This window comes from Nanorana parkeri, unplaced genomic scaffold (assembly GCF_000935625.1).
Source record: "Nanorana parkeri isolate BGI_ZX_2015 unplaced genomic scaffold, ASM93562v1 scaffold232, whole genome shotgun sequence".
Lineage (NCBI taxonomy): Eukaryota > Metazoa > Chordata > Amphibia > Anura > Dicroglossidae > Nanorana > Nanorana parkeri.
In genome coordinates this window covers 546127-553514 of record NW_017306500.1, presented here as the reverse complement: position 1 = coordinate 553514, position 7388 = coordinate 546127, and the positions used below count along the sequence as shown (strand labels likewise).

At 38.7% G+C, this 7388-nt stretch overlaps 1 protein-coding gene across 1 annotated transcript in view; it reads right to left on the bottom strand.

The window, feature by feature from the left end:
• LAMA2 (laminin subunit alpha 2) overlaps positions 1-7388 on the bottom strand; it is a 646095-nt gene that overhangs the window by 410864 nt on the left and 227843 nt on the right. The window lies entirely within an intron of this gene.

Here is a 7388-nt window from a genome sequence, read left to right as displayed (position 1 = left end):
CCCCCCCCCCCCCTCTCTCCTGCCCCCTTGGGTTTAAACAAAATATTTTTGGGAATTATTAAACCCTGGGAACTAAACCCTACTTTGTTTTGAAGATCTTTGCAATTAGTTTGCTCTTTGCTTTGCTATCTGTATCTCTGAAATGTTTTTAGCTTTTGTGTATATTTAACTTTTCACTTCATAATTACACAAAAGTTGTAAACCATGGACTGTCTATTGTCCTTACACTGGATAAAAGATGATGCACCCATACTCCCACTGTTATATGTTTTCAAAAGTATTCATACCAAATGAAGAATTTCTAACTGCTAATTTGCAAGATGTACAACATGTTTATGAGAGGGATCCCTTTGGATATGTTTCTTGCAATTAAATCACCAGTACTAAATTGGAAAGTGTTAAAACCATAGTCAGGTTACCGACTGCGTCTTCCTGTTCCTTAAAAATGAACTCAAGGCAGATATAAAAGACACAAATTAATGATCTTCTGTAAGCATTCTTACATCATTAAATGTATTTTTTATTTTTTTCAAGCAGTTTAAGTACCTGAACTTGACCTGGCGTTAGCCTCTTACAGCGGTTGTACAGCAAGGTTGGAGTGTGAAAGGAAGAAGCAGTATGAGGAGAGAATCAGTTTATGTGATGACAAGAAGCAGACTGATAGGAGAGACAGACGGATAAGCTCATTGTTGTGCTGCTGCCATGTCAGGAGGTAAGTAGCAGGTAAAACAGTTCAGATGTGCTGATTGTTCACAGAGTTCAGTAAAGAAGAGCACATATGATGAGCAGGTTAGTAAAGAAAACATACTGGCTGGTACTTGTGGTGCATCTATGCAGATGTAGGTGGGGGCTGGCTGGTACTTGTAGTGCACCACTGCAGATTTTGGTGGAGGCTGGCTGGTACTTGTGGTGTACTGCTGTAGAAATAGGTGAAGCAGCAAGAGACTGGTGTCAGCAGACTAGCAGGAGCAGGTCAGAGTTGTAATGTTGAGTCTGGTTACACAGTAGAGTCAGGCAAAAGTGTAGTCTAGACAAGCCGGGTCACACACGTGTACATCAGAGTTCAAATGGTACCGAATCAGCAGTGAGGAAGAGCAGGATCAAAACAAGCCAGGTCATACACAATATATTCTGAGGGGAGAGAAGCTGGGTCAAGTAGGAGCACACAAAGATAGCAACACTATCACGAGCACCGTTGATGTGTTTTAAAGGCGAGATGGCAAATCACCATTGCTTCCCCGGAATGGACTGTCCCAGATGAGTTTTGCTTAGTCTTATAGGCAGAGCCCGAATCCTAGTACTGATAGCTGCCTCCCCTTTTACTGTCCAGTCACAAACTGGGGCAGTCCCAGGATGACATAGGAAGTGGGTTGAATGATGCTGGTGATCAGACTGGGGACATCTAAAGGCAGAAAAGAAGTACTGCAGAAGAAATCTCTCAATTGAAGGTGAACATTGCAGCAAAAGTTGATTTTGTTATTTTATCTATTTTATTGGGATATACATTTTTATCTGTTTGGCTAGAGTTCTGCTATAAACAACCACTCCATCCATTTCTTGCCCTGCAGTCACATGCTGTCAGGGGAATAGGTAGTGAGGTAATATCTCTCCGAAGGGGTCATGAACAGCAGTAAAATCAATAATAAACTATTTTCACTTCCCAATCTATTAAAATATCAAAAGAAAGGTTTGGCTGAAGTTGGGTTTAAATACATTTACAAACAACATCAAATCCATATTTATAAAAACTAATGAAAAAATGTCAGCTGTTTGTTTTCCAGGAGAAATTAAACAACTGATAAATTAACAATTTAACTGCTTTCTATAGGCAAATTTTAATCATAAGTAGGCCTCAGAAAAAGTAACTTGTGTTTATTTTTTTGTCAAGCCAAAATCTTTATTTTTGTTTTGGAAGGGTTAAATCTCCTGATGGGTTTTTACTGCTACCCGGGACTCTTGCTTCCTTTGCTGCCAACAACAGTTTCAACAGATAGGAAATTAAGCAAAACCTGCATTAAAGACACAAAAAGAAATACAAACCTGACAGGGCTAATGTTTCCTTAGACAGCTAAAATAAAAGCTATTTTTTATTTTTGCCTGTGTTGCAGTTGAAGAGTCCCCCTGAGTTTCCATCTGGTAAACTGTTATCAATCGTAGGAAGTGTGGTAAAATATCTGTAATGGAGCTCAGTGCTTACTATTTTCATCCATAAATTTAAAAAAATAGTTTTGACTATACATACACTTTATGATGTTAATCTAAGTTTTGGTATCAGTCAGTTTCTTATAGCTTACAAGCACATTTTGTATGTTTGCATCAGTAGCCAAGATTATGCTCTCCATAGAAGTAGCTGTGATTTCAGTGAATCTGTTGTGAATTTTGATTACATTAATTTCTCCAAAATGCCTATAGCTACATAGGTGAATGGGGGCTTGTTGTAAAGTGTTCATACTGCTTGTTCAGAATATGTAAATACTTCTCTATGCATCGTGTGGACACAGGTTCACTTTAAAAGATGTTACAGCGTAAGAAGTATATAATATTTAGTATTCTCATTAAATGCTTATTTATACACACAGAAAAGATTCACATTAAAGTGTATGCTTAACTTATTCATATAAATGTATTTTGACTAGTAAGCAAAAGTTATCCTAGTGTAACTGCCACGGACATCATTATGACTTTTTTTATCTCTTTATTATCCATAACCCAATATATTTTCATGTATTCTGGCAGACAATAATTAATTTTTTTGCAATAAATAGCAATTAACTGACATTTATGTGCTCATTTTAGTTCCTGTGGAGTATGCTATTATTAAAACCTAATAGTCCTAATCTTCCCATAGACTGTAATGCTTTTCCTTATGATACCTCCTACTGCACTTTACAATCCTTGTCAGAAATAAATGCAAAATAAATAAATAACAAGTCAAACCTGAAAGAATTATTGTGATGGTAAGATTCTTAATCACTCAAGTAAAAAATGTCACAGTGACTATAATTCACATGATATAACATGACAGCTAAGATGTACAGTGGTAATTTGTAAGAGCTTTCAGTATTATTGAAATATCAAAAATTTATATGGTTCACTTATTAAGTCAAATTGTTTCATTCAAACAGAAAAAGCTGAAACAAAATCACAAAGGACCACAGTATTATATTTAAAAAAATAGGTATGTTAAAACATTTTGTACATAGTGCTACAATTATTCCATTCAGTGAATGGGAACATAGAGATAAAATACTAATAAATATCTGCGGGAGCGTATGAAATTCTTTTTGTTCATTGATGTTGGCAAAAGCCTAGTCCATGCAACAATACAATGGTAATTTTTTTAGAGCTGCCATTAGGGATGGAACATTTAAATAGTTCATCAATAGAATACAGGTTTTCATTTGTCCAGTAAAAGACATTTTTTTAAAAATGGAAAATAACGTGCCAGCTTAAGAAACAAATGGTTTCCTGTTCTACAAAATCATAATTGATTTTTTTTTATTTCACAAATATATCCAAAAGTATATGGATTAGTGGTCACCTGACCGGGAGCTTATTTGTGCAGCTTAGAGCCTGATATTTTCATGGACACGGGTCCGTATCTACAGGGAGAGAGACAGCCCAAGAAATACAGGAGCGTACCTTATGTTGTGTAGAAGCACAAAGGTGTACACTACACAATGGAGTCAAAGGATGACACTGGATACTCTGGGGTCACTATGTGACACAGGATTCTCTAGGGTCACTGCATGACACACAAATGTCTCATACAGGAGCACTCAGGGACCCCAAGGGTCCCTGTAGACACAGGTGCACCTAGGGCTCACCAGGTACACTGAAAAAAAAACAGTCGCCAGGGTCACTGGAGACACGGGAGTGACTAGAGTGCATGAGGGTCACAGAGTACCTGAAGGCACAAGAGTGCTGGAGACACAAGGAGCACTAGAAACATAGATGTTCTTGGGACACAGGAGCAATGGAGATACTGGAGACACTAGGGGTCAAAAAGTGCACAGGTGTCACAGAGTCCCTGGAGACACGAGTGCAGGAGTCGCTGAGGCACAGGAATGGGGGGTCACTGGAGTGAAGGGATAATGCAGGCACAGGTGTCTCAGGGGAGATGGTAGTACAGGAATCTTAGCGGACACAAAAGCACATGAGTCACAGGGGGTCACAGAGCACACAGGTATATGCTGTAGATGTTTAGGGACACATTGCTCAAATTTCAAGTACCACACCTCCTAGCCTTCTACTGAGGTAGCTGAGAACTGGTTGGCTGTGTCAAAGGCCATCCACCAGAGAGAAGGCTTGTTGCTGAATCGGGGATGATGTGAGTGTGAGTCATTATATTGTACAGATAAAGACTTTGCTAAAAATTTCTAGTCTTGTATGAAACTGTGGCACATGTGCCCAGCTGCATCCCTTTTAGTCTAGGACCAATCACAATTGTTTACATAATTGGATAAATAAATTATTGTAATGTAAGAATTTTGTTGCATTACTGATGGTGACCATAAATATTCTGAAAAAAACTGCCAGCTGAGATTTTTGACCAACAGAGATGGTAAGCCTCATATCTTCTTAGTCTGTGGTTGATGAATGAAGACAAATGTACAGCACACAATTAACTCCTACATTTTAAGTGCATACAGTGCAGTGCTACCAAAAATGCTGCATGAGTGATTTTAAGTCTTTTGTTGTGCATTATGATGCACTAAGCTGGTGTGAATGGGCCCTAAGGGTTACTTCAGTCATGTGCAGGTGATAAAATCTCAGTCCATGGATATGTAATTTCTGCAGCTGGGGGAAATACCGAAAACGTGACTTGTCTTTGGTACGTGAGGAGTGAAATTGAGAAATACTGCATTATGCTGTATTGTCCAGTGTATAAGCTAAGCACTTTTGTGACAGTGGTTGTGGTGGATACTTGCAAGTGCATGATCTGCATTAATATAGTGTGTGAATTAAGATTCATCGTCAATCACTGATGTTATAACCTTTTGACATGGGCTGGAAGCATTAGAAAGGAAGGATCTTACTATGCCAACTATGGTGACACACTTTGGCTGGGGTAAAATGGTATGACTCCGCTAACAATTGTAAATAAGTGTATTTATCAAGGATTCCCTGGTAAATTTTAGAAAAAATAGCTAAATTCACCCAAGTAAGATTCAGTGGTATTCATCCAGAATTTTGTAATTAATTACATTTCTCTGGGCAAATCGTGTTAGTTCAAATCCTACTAGGATAAATCTTGATAGTACAGTAAAAGCTATTTTTCACTTTGGGTGAATCTTTGTGGGAATATTTTGGGTGAATCTTGCTAAATAACAGGAATGTTCTCTTTTTCATTTGTCAACATGCATTGCTTTCCATGGTACTGAAACCTTTTTAATATACAGTTTCAGCACTAGAAGGATTAAATGTAATTTTCAAATAAAAATGTTAACAAACAGCGTGTCCACCCGCTCCCCTCCAAAAAAAAAAAAACAGTCTGGCATGCCAGGAATGCAGATTAATATCCTTATAGCAAGGGGGTGGCAAGAGTGCGTCCCCTGCTGATATGGTGAAAACAATTATCATGCCCTTCAGCATAGGGGAGTTACTTGGAGAAGGTTCCCCAAATAATGGGGGTCCCCTAAAGCACCCTAGCCCAGGAGGAGGTGCCCACATTGGTGAACCCATGCATTCTCATTGGGGGGTCCAGCCCACCAATGCATGCGGATAAGATACAAAGGTAAATAAACTAACACCACACAAAAAATTATTTATTGTTGTTTTTCAACAAACATTTAACTTTCCAGGTTCAAGCAATTTCCAAAGATGTCCTCTAGCACTGGCAGGTCAAAGTTTGGGGGAGAATAGCTCTCCCCTTTTTCACTGCTCAAATAGTTTTTAAGCACTGGGAACGTTTTCATCATTGGCACAGTTTAAGGTGACCATGGAATGTACACTGAGTAATGTTAGATAGGAAAAAAACTGCGCTAGGAATCAAATAACACTCTAAGAGCAGCTGTGCTTAATAGGTGAGTACACCCAAAATAGGAAAAAAGGAAATAGCACTGCGCTTCAAACTCAAAAATTATATTCCTAAAATGTGAAAAAAATAGTATAAAATGTGAAATTGTCACAAAAGGATACACAATTGTGTGTCATACACAACACCTGTGTTGCACAATGCCTGTGCTGATGATAGTAAAAAAAACAAAAAACTCTAGGTCTAATGGTCTATAAACCACTATAAACCATAGTAAACATGGGGGGAAAAAACATGCTAGTACATCTCATAAAATGTGTACATATAGAAAAGCCTGTGTTGAATCTCACAAGTGATTGTATAACTCCCACCTAATGTACATAACCATGTGTGAAGTCCATTACTTCTCGATACAATAAAGTCCTTGAAATATGTGAGGATATATCTCCCTGCTTTAATAATCAACACCACGTCCGTGAATGCAAAAACAATTAGTGAATCAGTGCTCTCCAGTCTCCACCGTGCTCAAAGATAAGATCTGGCCGCACTCACCGACTCCTATTGCTCACCATATTTCAGATGAACAATTAGCGCTTTGCTGATCTATATAGAACCAAATCCTCTCCTTTGTTTTTAATCCGACAATAAATTGGGGTAGATTCCTCCCAACTCTGGCTTATCTTTCCAAAATCGTGTAAAACTATTCCTCCATCTTCGCTTGTGCTCAGAGAGAGAAAAAAAGGCTTCCCATAGTGTAGTATGTCAGTAATGTCAGTAATCTATGATTGTAATGCTCGCATAGATCCGCCCACCTGATGCATTTCGTCACTATTGACTTCCTCTGACGCGATTTAACAGCCTTTGAACGCGGGATGATTTTTGGTGCTCTAAACCATGGATCGGGTATCAGCAAAACAGCAGAATTTGTTAAATGTTCAAGAGCAGCTGTTGTTAAAGTGTTTAAAGACTGGACTGTCAACCGAAAATCTGGGTCTGAACGTGCGAATTGTGGCCGTCAACGACTAGTCAATGTTAGGGCAGAACGGAGAGTGGCAAGACTGGTACAAGACAACAGAAGGGCAACAGTGCAGTGTCAGATTCCTCGCATCACCTTTTAACATCTCGTGGAGTCACGAGGCGGCCCAACGAAGTACTGATGGGGTGGTCATAATAATCTCGCCACTCAGTGTAGAACATCTTAAAAAAGTGTATCTACGGTGAAAGATGGGTGAATTTCTTGTAAAATCCTTGACAAATACACCTCAGTCTGCCAAATGCTTGGTCCTGTCTCTGTTTCACATTTAAGAAGAATGCCATCATGAACATAGTTTCCAACAACCTAAAATTATTTCCAGCTACTTTAGGATGTGCCAAAGATAGTTTTGCATTGCACTGTAAAGTAGGCAGTGAA